The following is a 14,336-nucleotide window of genomic DNA, read 5'->3' as shown; positions in this document are numbered from 1 at the left end:
AGAACCGAACAGTTCTCTTGTTGCACAGGGAGAATTGGATTCAGAAGGTAAAAATAACTCGGAAGAAAATCAAAAATGCAAATAGTTCACATTCATTTCCCAGTATTCCTTCTTTGGGTGTAGCTGTTTCTGTCCATCATTTCTCCAATGAAACTCAGTTAAGTCTCTTTGTCAGAGAAATCCACTTCCATCAGAATACATCCTCACACAATATCGTTGTTGAAGTGTATAATGATCTCCTGGTTTGCTCATCTCACTCAGCATCAGTCCATGTAGGTCTCTCCAAGCCTCTCTGTATTCATCCTGCTGGTCATTCCTTACAGAACAATAATATTCCATAACATTCATATACCACAATTTACCCAGCCATTCTCCAATTGATGGGCATCCATTCATTTTCCAGTTTCTAGCCACTACAAACAGGGCTGCTACAAACATTTTGGCACATACAGGTCCCCTTCCCTTTTTTAGTATCTCTTTGGGTATAAGCCCAATAGAAACACTGCTGGATCAAAGGGTATGCACAGTTTGATAACTTTTTGGGCATAATTCCAGATCGCTCTCCAGAATGGCTGGATTCGTTCACAGCTCCACCAACAATGCATCAGTGTCCCCGTTTTCCCGCATCCCCTCCAACATTCATCATTATTTTTTCCTGTCATCTTAGCCAATCTGACAGGTGTGTAGTGATATCTCAGAGTTGTCTTAATTTGCATTTCTCTGATCAATAGTGATTTGGAACACTCTTTCATGTGAGTGGTAATAGTTTCAATTTCTTCATCTGAAAATTGTCTGTTCATATCCTTTGACCATTTATCAATTGGAGAATGGCTTGTTTTTTTATAAATTTGAGTCAGTTCTCTATATATTTTGGAAATGAGGCCTTTATCAGAACCTTTAATTGTAAAGATGTTTTCCCAGTTTGTTACTTCCCTACTAATCTTGTTTGCATTCGTTCTGTTTGTACAAAGGCTTTTTAATTTGATATAATCAAAATTTTCTATTTTGTGATTGGTAATGGTCTCTAGTTCATCTTTGGTCACAAATTTCTTTCTCCTCCACAAGTCTGAGAGATAAACTATCCTATGTTCCTCTAATTTATTTATAATCTCGTTCTTTATGCCTAGGTCATGGACCCATTTTGATCTTATCTTGGTATGTGGTGTTAAGTGTGGGTCCTTGCCTATTGAAGGAAAAATTTTCAACAATCCTATCCTAGGAAATGAGCCCCTTAACATTCTTCTGGGAAAATAATAATAGTTTTCAGATGTCTTGTTTACAACAGCTTGGTTTTGGGAAGGGATGGAAAATACCGTATTATTGCTTCAAACCTTATAGATAATGAAATCAAAGTTTGTCCATGGTCTTTGAGAAAAATGGCAGAGATAAAAATTTGAATATTTATCTTCTGACTTGGAATTCCACTGCTCTTTCCACTACAGCACACTGGATTTACAGTAGCCTAAGCCTGTCTGTCCCATTCAGAGGATAAGAGTAAATTGATGAACTGTGACATGCATTACAAAGGAAAACCTGCATTCATTTAGCACAGGTTACTCACTCTGGAGGTGTGAAAGATGACCCAGTGAGACAATGTAACCTAACTTCCATTTGACTGTTTCAGTAAAAAAAAAAAAAACTAGTTTTTCTGGTATGAAGTGTTTTCACAAGCCTAATTTTCTCCATAGAAGCACTTTGCTATCCTGGATAAAGTGTCAACTTGAAAGAAAGAAAAACCTGAGTTTAGTTTCTGCCTTGGGCTCACCATCTTAGTGGTCCTGAATCTCCTTCATTATTGGTTTTCTCATATATAAAATGGGTATAATAATACTTGTTTTACATACTTATTATGAAGATTACTGATGCATGATGATGAAAAGCATGATGCATGCTTTTCAGACCTTAAAGACCTAGGGTTTATAAATATTTATTATTATTTTATTCTCTTCTTTTTGATAGGTCCTAGGAGAAAAGGTCCTAGAACAAGCACTTCACCTGCTAGCATTCCTTTATATTTAATGTTCTGTGGTTTTGTACTCCTTTTTGAGGTTGCATAAAAGTATTAGGTTGAGGTACTATCATCACTAGTATTAATACACATGTAAAGAGACAACATGTATCAAGAACCCCCTCTACCACTATTCTATTGGTATGGAGTACCACTGAATGCTAGAGCAAAACTCTATGGAATAAATTGATCTGTATGGACCACAAAGAGTTAGTTAGTGCCTTGTCTAGGACCACCAAAGAGTTTTCATAGTCTCTTTGCTTATATTCCAATATTCCTTGGTATGGTATACTAAATAGTATCACATTTTATCAAGATGGTTCACACCAACAATTGACTTAGTCATGTTAATTATAATTAAACACTGCCTTTTGAAATTGGACCAAACATTCCACTGCTTGTTTACTTTTGAGATGTTCTCCCAATATGTGCCCAAAGAACCCTGTACTAAGTGAATGCAGGTTTCTTTATAATCCATGTCACTGCTAATTCAATTGCTGTTTTTCTTTGAAGGGGCAAATGGTTCAGGTTTTTTTCTGCCAAACAAAGTATTCCTGTAATTAACCTCACAAGGAAGAGAATGTATCTCTTCCATGACCTGCTAATTTAACACCTCCTTCATGAAAAGATGGATAAGCTGATTTCTCCTTTATTGCCATAACATGTACAGTAAATTGTTTACTCCAGATTCAAACAACTAAGAATCTCAACCAGATTTCCTCCCCCATCCCATGGTACTATATAGTAAAAATTCTGGACACTGAAAATTCTACTATACTTTCTGAAGGATCAAAGAAAGATGAACTTTGATTCTTTGTACTTTTAATGTTAAGTCTCAGGTTAAAAACAATAGTAATTATTTTGTTGTTGTTAAATCATTTCAATCATGTCTGGTTCTTTGTAACCTCTGGGTTTTCTTGACATATTTGAATGGTTTGCTATTTTCTTCTCTAGCTCATTTTACACATGAGGAAACTGAGTGTAAGCAGGGTTAAATGGCTTGCCCAGAGTCACAGCACTAGTAAGTTCTAAAGCCAGATTTTAACTCGGGAAGATAAGTCTTCCTGATTCCACATCCTGATTCCAACTATGCCAACTAGTTGCCCAATAATTACTTACATACATGTATAATTATAACACCCTAACATTCCCATATTTGATCATCCCAATAGCCTCATGAATAAATGTTTTTATTATTACCACTTTACAGATGAGGAAACTGAGGTACGAAAAATTTAAGGACTTGCTCAGGCTTACACAGTAGTGAGGTATCTAAGGTAGAATTTGAATTTGAATCTTGAACTCATCTCTTTTTTTTTTAATAGCTTTTTTATTGACAGAACCCATGCCAGGGTAATTTTTTACAACATTATCCCTTGCACTCACTTCTGTTCCGATTTTTCCCCTCCCTCCACCCCCTCCCCCAGATAGCAAGCAGTCCTATACATGTTAAATAGGTTACAGTATATCCTAGATACAGTATATGTGTGCAGAACCAAACAGTTCTCTTGTTGCACAAGGAGAATTGGATTCAGAAGGTATAAATAACCCGGGAAGTAAAACAAAAATGCAAGGAGTGTATATTCATTTCCCAGTGTTCTTTCTTTGGGTGTGGCTGCTTCTGTCCATCCTTGATCAATTGAAACTGAGTTAGATCTCTTTGTCGAAGAAATCCACTTCCATCAGAATACATCCTCAAACAGTATCGTTGTTGAGGTATATAATGATCTCCTGGTTCTGCTCATTTCACTTAGCATCATTGAACTCAAGTCTTTATGAATCCAGTCATTATGTCATATATAACCCTATATGATCTCTCAAATCCAGTCTTTGTGAACTTTTCTTAAGTCCAGCCCACACTGATTTTTCCCTTTTCTGGATCCCTACTGTAATTTTTATTAGTATTAATTGTTAGAACGATACTGTATGAGGATGTATTCTGATAGAAGTGGATCTCTTCGATAAAGAGATCTAATTCAGTTCCTGATTTCAAAACTGGCCTTAGACAGTTACCAATTGTGTGACCCTGAGCATGTCTCTTCATCCTGTTTGCCTCAGTTTTCTTATCTGTAAAGTAAACTGGAAAAGAAATGACAAACCAGTCCAGTCATATTCCAGGAGTATGATCATGAAGACTGAGATATGATTAAACAAATTACAAATATAATTTCATTTAAACTTCACAACACTTCTATGAAGTAAGTACTAGAATATTATTACAACATTTTAAAGAAATTGAGACTGAGGGGAAACAAAGCTAGATTTAGAGCCAGAGAATCTGCAATCATCTCTTGCTGTTGGATGCTTTTGTGATATTGTTCAAGCCAGTTAATCTCTGTGATCCCAGGTTTTCTTACTTTCAAAATGAAGAAAGTGAACTAGATAATCTTAGAGGTCTCTTCTAGATTTAAATCTGTGATCCCATGATTAATCAACACATAGCTAGTAAGCATCAGAGCTGGGACTCAGGTCTTCCTGACACTAAGTCCAATGCTAAATCCATTGACTTTAGAAGCCTAAGGCTCAGATTCCCAGGCAAATGCTCTTTCACTAAACCTTGCTGTTGCTCCCCAGGGATATGAGAGCTTTGAAGGCAAGTCCATGTGTTTTCTTTTTGTTTTGTTTTGTTTTTGTTTTTGTTTTTGTTTTTTTGGTATCACTCATTGAACTCAGTCCCATCAAAGGCATTCAATAAATTACTTGTTTTATTGGTTGATGTGGCACTTTCAGCAAGCCCAGTGTAAACAAAGATGCCTGTCTTGCACACTGAGATCCCACCCCAGTTGCTTGCATATAACAAATGTCTAATAAATGTTTGTTGAATTAAATTCAATTGAATCCAGATTCCCTGGAGTATTATCAAATGTACAATATGACTCTCCTTCCATGCATATCATGCTGCTTTCTCTCAGCTCTTAAATCTTAGAATCAAATGTATTTACATTTCTTATCTCTATTTAAATATTTGAATAAATGCCTGTAGATTATATCTCTATCTTTTTCATTTTCTGAGTCATTAAAAACTCCTGGTACATATAGGGAATGGAAAGAGCTTTAACTTAGGAAACTTGATCAAGTTAGAATCAAAGAATTTGAGAATTGAATTGAGGGAGGGGTTCAACAACCATCTAGTCCAGTCCATACCTGAAAGAAATCCCCACACATGGCATCTAGTCTTTGCCTGAATACATCCCAGGAAGAAAAGCCACTGTCTGTTCAAGTAACTCATTCCATTTTTGGATAGCTATATTTGTGAAGAATTCTTTCCTGATTTCAAGTCTGTATTCACTTTTTTGATAGCCTTCACGCATTGTTTCTAGTTCCTCCCTTAAGGATGAATAAGCCTAATTCCTCTTCCACTTGAAAGCCCTTCTGATTCTTGATGACAGAAACCATATTCCCCCAAGTTTCTTCTCTTGTAGGCTAAATATTCCTCGTTCCTTCAACCATCTCTCAACTTAGTCACCCTTTTGTGGATACCACCTCTGTCTTATCTATGTCTATTGCAAACTTGTTACTTTCTATCACTGCAAAATATGTATTCTTCTGTTTTAAAAAAAGCATTATTTATTTTTACATGAAATTGGATGAGGTGCAATGATAATACAGAGTAGCTCTGTGTATGTGTGTGTGTGTATGTGTGTGTGTGTGTGTGTGTGTATGTTATTTTTGATCACTCAGATCTTTTGTTTCTAATCACTTCATACAGATCTGGTTAGAAGCACTAAGGAATGTGTGTGCATTCAGGGACAAATTTTTGTTCCCTATCAAGGTGAGAAAAGGCTAGCAACTATGTCTCAAGGACCATGCGCTTAATAGTGCTTTCGTTTCCTCTATAGTTCAAAAATATTATAGGAAGTTTTAATTAACTACAGAGACTTAAAATTGTTTTTCCTTTTTTCCTCTTTTTTCTTCCCCTCTCTCCTTCTTTCTCTTCCTCTTCCTTCTTTTCTTCTTTTTTTTCCTTCCTTCCTTCCTTCCTTCTTTCCTTCCTTTCCTTCCTTTTGTATTCTTTCTTTTTTTATCCTCAATTTATGACTTGATCATTTTGTTAAAAGCATTTCACTTCTAGTTATCTATGTGTGCAACATGGGCATTGAAAAAAAAAAACCCACCATGACTAACATCACAACAAAGAAGGTAGACTTTAGAGAAAAGGAATGGTTATGAGCTAACAATTATATCCTTTTGGATAATTTATCTTTATACACACTCATTGTATATTCTAAGAAGTTCATTTATTTTTCTTTTTAACCCCAAGTATGAATTAGGAATATTTGCCCATTGATTTTTAATGACTAGACTCTCAATACTCTAGTAACTTCATTTTGTATTGCTTAACCCCCATATGAATTTGAAATATGTGGCTGATTTTAATGATTTTCTCAACTGATGTACACTGAAGCATTTGTCAGAAATTTAATGAGAATGATCTGGTCCTAGTAATACCACCAAAACTCAGAGGCAGCAGAAAATTCAGAGGTACCTATTTGAATTTGTGCCTATGTGATCAAGAATCATTTTGCAATATCGCTCACAACTAGTAATTCAGAGCCTGATTGAAAATCTTTAGTGTGAGAAAGGCCACTGTTTCCTAAAGTAGTCCATTTCATTTGTGAACAATATTAATTAAGATAAACTATGGTTCTCTGTTGCTTACAACTATTAGGCCTAGTTGTGTTTCTGGAACCAACCAGAATAAATCATCTTTCAAAAAAGGATGGTGGTGATGGTGGTAATGGCTGCACTGGAAGTAGTAGTGGTAATGGTGGTAATAATAATACGACATTATTTCTTAATTGCCTTCCTTCTCTGAACCTATAATCTATTCAAATCTATTCTCTCACATATGAGAGGTTTTTTTTTAATTTTTAATAGGATTTTATTTTTCCAAATACATGTAAAGATAGTTTTCAACATTTACATTGGCAAAACCTTGTGTTCTAAGTTTTTCTCCCTCTTTCCTCCTCTCTCTTCTCTAAGAATGCAAGCAATCCAATATAGGTTAAATATGTGCAATCATGACAGGTTTTTAATATTTTAAGTATAAATTTCTCTAATGAATATTCCATTTAAGTAACATTTTCTGAAGATGTCTACTATTTGTGAAGTGGTATGATATGTTGTCTTTTCCTATGAGAAGTATAAATGTGCTAACCACTTTTTAAAGAAGTAAAGGATGCTCTGGACCATTTTACAGAGAGACTTTAATGAATTAATCATATTTTGCAATGTGTGCCATTAAATGACAAAGAAAATGAGACTAAGAATTCATATATTGACCGAGGTTTTGCCATTGAGTTGACAAGCTTCTTTCCATGTTAGCTACTTTTATAAATGACTATATTTGTAACAGTCTTCAGTTGGAGGCTTTCAGCCTAATAAAAATGTCAAGTTAAGTGAGAGAGTTAGCAATATCACATAAATTCTGAAGAGGCTATAATTTTTGATAGTTCTTAGTTTGTGAATATTAAGTAAGGTGGGGGTGGGCATCGCTGCCATTGTAGGAAACTATTGAAGTATAAATGTTTATTTCTTCAGCTCATTCTTATAGGCTAAGCTGATGTATCAAGATTAGTAATGTGTCCTGAGAACACTTTGCTGCTTGAAGTTTTTCTTGACCATGAAAAGTAGCTTTGGGTATGTATATTACAAGGAGAACTTTTGAATAAACACAGCTTGAGTGTAAGTTCAATTTATATTGATCTGGGATCTATGGCCAGAGATATTTATCATATTGTGTATGCTATTTCTCTACCCAGGACAGGTTGTGTAGTTGTGTACTCTATAGCAATACTGCAACTATTAGAGTTGGAGAAGCTTTTGCATGTGGAAATGAGAACTTAAGATTGGTCTTAAAGGATGGATAGAATTAACAGAAATGAGGATGGCAGAGTAAGAAAAGAAGGCCTTTAATATAAGGAAGAAATGTAATAAAAAGAGTAATAGGCATGTTGTGTGAAACAGTTATTGAGGAAATTGTGCTACTTGAAACAGAGATTTGATTTATGTTGGAGAGTGTCAAGAAACAAATATATATATATTTGTAAACTACCTATATTTTACAGAGCAAATCATTATAAAGTTTAGGTAAGAAATGATCTCATCCATTAAACATTTTTACTAATGGTATGGATGAAAGCATAAATGGCACACTCATCAAATTGTGAAATTAAAACATACAACTAAGGCATGCCAGGATTGGGATCCAGAAAGATTTCAACAGATTGGAACAATGGACTGAAGCAAATAAGATGATGCTTAATTAGAATAAATGTAAAGTCTTCCACTTGGGTTCAAAATAATAGTAAACTCCCTAAGTATAGACTAGTGGAGAAATAGCTAGAAAATAATTCATGTGAAACAAACATTGAGATTTTAGTATATTTCAATATCAATATGAGTTAATAATGTTGTTCAGCAGCCAAAAAAGGTAATGGGAGCTTAACTTCATTAATATAACGGTAATATCCAACTAGAGATAATTCTTCTATTGTCTTCTTTTTTCATCAGACTACATTTTGCATATTGTGTCTAGTTTTGTGAGTCCTATTATAGAAGGAGCATTGATAAACTCAGGTGTGTCCAGAAAATGATGATTAAATTAGTGGGGAGATCAAAACTGGGTTGATTTGAAAGATCTAAAGATATTTAGTTTATAAAAGTGAATACTTAACAGGAGAAGACATAATAACAGTTTTAAGTATCTTAAATATTTGTCATGTGGATGAGAAGTTGTTTGCTTCATTCTAAAGGCCAGAACTCTGACCAGTTTGTGAAAGTTATAGGAAGACAAGTTTAAATGCAATGTAAGGACAAGTTTACCCACAGGTAAAGCTCTCCATATGGAATGGGCTATCAGAATAGATACATCTTTCAAAAAGGCCAATCTGAGATTTATGTGGAGTGGAAATTTTGATGTTGGGGACATTGTAAATGAGATTCAGACTTTGGATGGGGATTGGACTAGATCAGTTCTGATGTCCTTTCCGACTAATTCTTTGAATCTATTTTTCATACACGTGTGTGTTATTCTCATAAACATGAGAGTATAAACAATATATCAGCATGTGGGAAGAGATTCTTAAACTCTTAGGCCATGATTAGATTAATCAATGAAAAACCTTACTCTAAACACTCATTTTCAGAAGTATTATCCTCAAAACTACAGGCAAAAGGTGGTAATGAAATTATCTAATGAATTTTCTAGAACTGCTAATCTAACTAATTAATTAGTATCCTTGTGGTTAATTAGGACAGTTTTGATTGTTCTGCCCAAAGTAGATGTTATATTATAATACAATTGGAACACTCTCTTTTTCTATATAGGATCAGTTTGAATTTAATTATTACCTTTTGAAATGGAATATACTATATAAGAAAGCATTTTATAAACTGAGTTATGGGTAACAAAAAACAAAAATAAACTATTGTCATTAAATGTTACAATATTCTTAAAAGTGAGTGTTAATTCATGTTTCAAAACACATGATCATGAAAGAATTTTTAAGTGGATTTAAAGGGTGTAGTCTGATAATAAAGGTGTAAAGTTGGTATATATTATTTTTAATGTGTCTTAATTCATATCATGAATTCTTTGAATAGGATTGTGCAAGTTCATATTCTTTTTTGTGCCTCTCACACCTTCCATGAACTTGGCTAAGCAAGAGAGTAACATAGTATTTATGTTTTTCTACATCCCTCTTAAAACACTTCCTAGAATTTGACATCTCCACAGCATGGGGGCTTGTTGGCAGTAAAATCTGGTGAAGATCCAACCTTGGTAGGGATCCTGAATTAATTAGCTAACCTGTCTGCTGAATACACAGCTCAGGAGACAGATTTCCAGAGTGAAACAATATTCCATTATGGCATGATGGAAAGCCAAATGAATGACACTGAATTTAGGGCTACTGAAGAAGTAAATGACTTTAACGAGTTTAATATAGTTAACATTATAGAAAGGAGTTCTGCATCCCTGAGAATATTCAAACAAGTTTTGGATGACCAATTGTCAAGGATTTTGTTAAGAAATTCTACATTGGATGAAGGTTTGGACTAGATCACCCTCAAGGACTTCTCAATTCTTTCTCTGAAAGTAAAAGTTTGCAATTACATAAAACCTATTTATGCTTATGTTTGGTTATTCTAAAGGAAAAAAAATGACAAAGAGTAAGGCCTCTTTTGTCAGACTGTCTTTAGAATAAGATCTGTTTTTAAGTCTGGAGATAAAATTTTCACTGGAAGTCACAGACAGCATGCTAATGAGCTCTACTCCTTTTTCTTGCAAAGTTGTTTCTGGTTCAAGTTTATGTTTCTTTCACTGAATGCCTGTCTCTTGTGAATTGCTTCTGGTATCTCTTGTCTGAAAGGGCTTCTTCGTTGCTGTCTAAAAGCAAAAGGCAGAGAAAGTTTTCCCAAGAAATTTATTCTAAAATATTTTAGTGACTAGTTCAGCACTGTGATTACAGAGTTTGCCTTGCTATCTGTCCACTGCTAAAGTTGAGTTGTCCTTTGAGCAGATGCTTTGCACAGTGATGAGGTGTGGGGTAGGGATTTTACTTCCTTTGTCATTTGGAAAATATGAAATACAGGTTTTATGAAACATAAAAAAATGTTCCCAAAAGTTCTTCTCCAGATACAAAGTAATCCAGTGACTCATGGAATTAATATTCAAGCACTGTCTGTCATCTCTCAGTTGTTCCCTACTTATTATCCTGTTTGAGGATTATCTAGGGTGGTTGCAAATAAATGATCAGTGAAAGCACAAAAACAGAGGATAGAGAAGGGAAAGGAGTGAAAATCGAATCTGTCCCATATTCTTGCTTATTAATCATTTTGCTTTTATGGGATAGAAGTAGGGAGATTTTCTGCAAATTTCATTTATCCATAAAACATCAAATATTGACTTAGTGTGTATTCTAGATGCTATTGGTGACACCAAAGATGTATAGGGTAAAGAATTTAAAATCTGGTTGGAGAAATAAGATGTACTTGTAAATAGATTACTAGCACTACAAGGCTGAATGTATGTGCCAAGTGACTGATATGAATGATAAATGATAGAAGTTTTCAGTAAAGGATATTTACTATGTTCTGAAATGGTCAAGGCAAGATTGGAAATATATTTTGCAAACAGGAAAGCATTACTATGAACAGTCATGGAAATGTCTGATCTGATTTACTAAGAATTTTTGAGGTGGAGATGAATGATTCAACACAGCAAAGTCACCTGGTAAAAAAATTAAAGTTCACTAACTTTAGATGTTGTTGAAGAATGTTGAAGAGTCATAGGTTTATACTTAAATTCAGGGGTTCTTAACCTGGAATCTATGAACTTTTAAAAATAATATATTTTGATAACTGTATTTTAAAACATCATTTCAAGATGGAGTCTGTAAATTTCCCAAGATTACCAAAGAATGCCATGATGGACACAAAAAAGATTAAGAACCTTTAATTTAATGATGGCCATCTCTACGATTAGGGAGTGATGGAGGGAAATAAAAAGGAAAAAAAAATTACATGATAAAATTCATTGTATATTTTAAAATAATAGCTAGTTATATAAAGTAGATTTGCAGTTTCATGTGTAGTCATCTCTTTAAAAAATTATACTATTATGGAAATGCTTCTTTTATTCCATAAATTTAAAAGTAAAATGTAAAAAAAGAACTCTTAGTTTAGAAGTTATCACTAGAGGTCTTCAAACAGAAGCCAGGTGCCTACTTGTTGGGCTAATTAGAGAGTGTTATTAACTAATATGGTGGGAATAGTGTTCTAATCCTAAAGATATTTTAGTCTAGTCTCATATAGGTTGGGCTGTTTTCCTTAAAAGGTATTCTTAACTACTTAGTAGCTGCATGACCCTGAGCAACTCACTTAACCCCATTTGCCTCCAACAAACAAACAAGGTATTGTAACTGTCTTTGAAATTTAATTCAGATAAAGGAAGACTTGGAATATTAATATATTTCTGATTGGCTAAATTAAGACTGGGCAGGAAGTCAAATGTCTATTGACTAATGAGGCTATATATATATAATGTGTGTATAAAATCTTATAATGTTATGTAAATATTTATTAGATTTTTATTGTTATACTTATTATCTATTAGCTAATGGGACAGAAGAATAAAGGAATGTGGTAGCTAACTGGATATAGTACACAAAGATTGGAAAAAAGCAAAAGATGAGAAATTCAATTAGACAAAACCAAATAAGGAAAGAAATTAGTTCTATATTTTTTAAAGGCATGGATTCTTGAAGTTCAAAGTTTCAGAATGGTCAGGAATTTTAATACCTAACAATTGAAATTTGTAAAGTACTTAAGTAAATGACATATAATAGATGCTTAATAAATATTCCTTCTTCCCTTCCTTCCTAATACCTAGGAGAATGCACATAGTAGACATCTAATAAATGTTTGCTTAAAAACTGAATTTGTGTTTTTGTGTTGGATAATTTGGCCTTAGAGGTTGCATCTGTTTTGTTTTGTTTTTCTGTTGAGTTATAATGAGAAGTTATAATTTTGGCTTCATTTATTTATTTATTTGTTTATTTGTTTTTGCTGTTGGAGCAACCTGACTCACTGGTGAATAGATGAAGCAACTACAGAATCCAGATGTGACATTTCTAGTGGATCCACAACCTCTATATGCCAAGTACTGGCATTACTGTGACCTTTTATTTTCTCCAGAAATTGCTATTATTTTGGCATCTCACATCATTTATATCAAAGTAGTTTCAATAAACATTTAATTGTATGTACTGTTGGGCTAAATGGTTACCCAGAGAACTTCTCCACCTAAAGCTTCCAGTTTATGATAACTATATCGACATAGTACCCTTTAAAAAAGGCATACCCAAGTTAGTATATAATCACTAAACCACTGTGTTGATAGACCAGATGGTGAAATGCAAGCTAAATGCATAGTTGGAATGAAAATGAGTAAATATAGCTGAGTTCTAACTAAGAAGAGCAAAATACTAATAGCTAGGATTTATGTAGTGCTTTAAGGTTTGCAAAACATGTTATAAATATTATCTCATTTCATCTTCCCAACAGCCCTAGGAGATAGGGGCTAATAGATCTCCATTTTACAAAGGAGGAAACTGAGACAGAGGTTAAGTCACTTATCTAGAGTCACATAGCAAAAGCAAATAATTTGGTTTTCTCTGATTAATTTCAGAAGGCTTTCTGGGAGAGATGGTATTTCAAGAACAGTTTAAATGCTGGGGGAGAATACTTGGAGTGATTATTTGGGAGTGGTGATATTGGAGGAGAATTCCATGCTACAGTGCTCCTTTCTAGAATATGCAAAGATGATTGCTTTATAGAAGTATTCAACTAACTTAAATAGAAATATTTTATAAATAAAGTGTTTTCACAGCATAGTATGATAAAAAAGATCATTGAAAATGAAACTGCAATTCTATTATGTATAACTTGTTATTTTTTTCAAATATATAATAAAGTTATCATGTAAGTTTCTTTTTTTCATTTTTAAAATTTCTCTCCTTCCCTCCCTCTCTCCAGCCTAGAGATGGTGACCATTAGACACAAATAGGGGTATGTGTGTGTCTGTATAGAATTTTACATGTGCATATATATATATACATTTACATGTATAGAAGTATTATAGAATTTTATATGAATGTATATATATGTATGTAAACTTCTACACATACTCCTATTTATCAGTTCTTTCTCTGTATACAAATGTCCTTTATAATTAATTTGGGAATTTATAATAGTCAGAGGGATTTGTTTGCTTAAAGTCATTCTTTTTATTGAAAGGTTTTTTTTTTCAATACATATGCAAGGATAATTTTTCAATATTGATTCTTGAAAAACCTTGCATTCCAATTTTTCCCCTTACTCATCCCACCTCTCCCCTAGATGGAAAGTAATCCAATATAAGTTAAATCTGGTAAAAATTTATGTAAATCCAATATAGGCTTACATATTTATACAATTATCTTGCATATACAGAAAAAATCAAAACAAAAAGGAAAAAATGAGAAATAAAATAAAATTCAAGCAAACAACAAAAAAGTTAATGTTATGATCCACACTCAGTTTCCACAGTCTTCTCTTTGGATATAGATGGCTGTCATCATCACAAGATCATTAGAACTGGCCTGAATCACCTCATTGTTGAGAAAAGCCATGTCTATCAGAATTGATCATCGTATAATCTTGCTGTTACAGTGTACAATAATCTCCTGGTTCTGCTCATTTCACTTAGCATTGGTTGTAAGTCTCTCCAAACCTCTCTGACATCATTCTGCTGATCATTTCTTACAGAAAAATAACATTCCATAAC

This window comes from Antechinus flavipes, chromosome 2, assembly GCF_016432865.1.
Source record: "Antechinus flavipes isolate AdamAnt ecotype Samford, QLD, Australia chromosome 2, AdamAnt_v2, whole genome shotgun sequence".
In the NCBI taxonomy this organism is placed as follows: domain Eukaryota; kingdom Metazoa; phylum Chordata; class Mammalia; order Dasyuromorphia; family Dasyuridae; genus Antechinus; species Antechinus flavipes.
Note: the sequence above shows the minus strand (reverse complement) of the source record.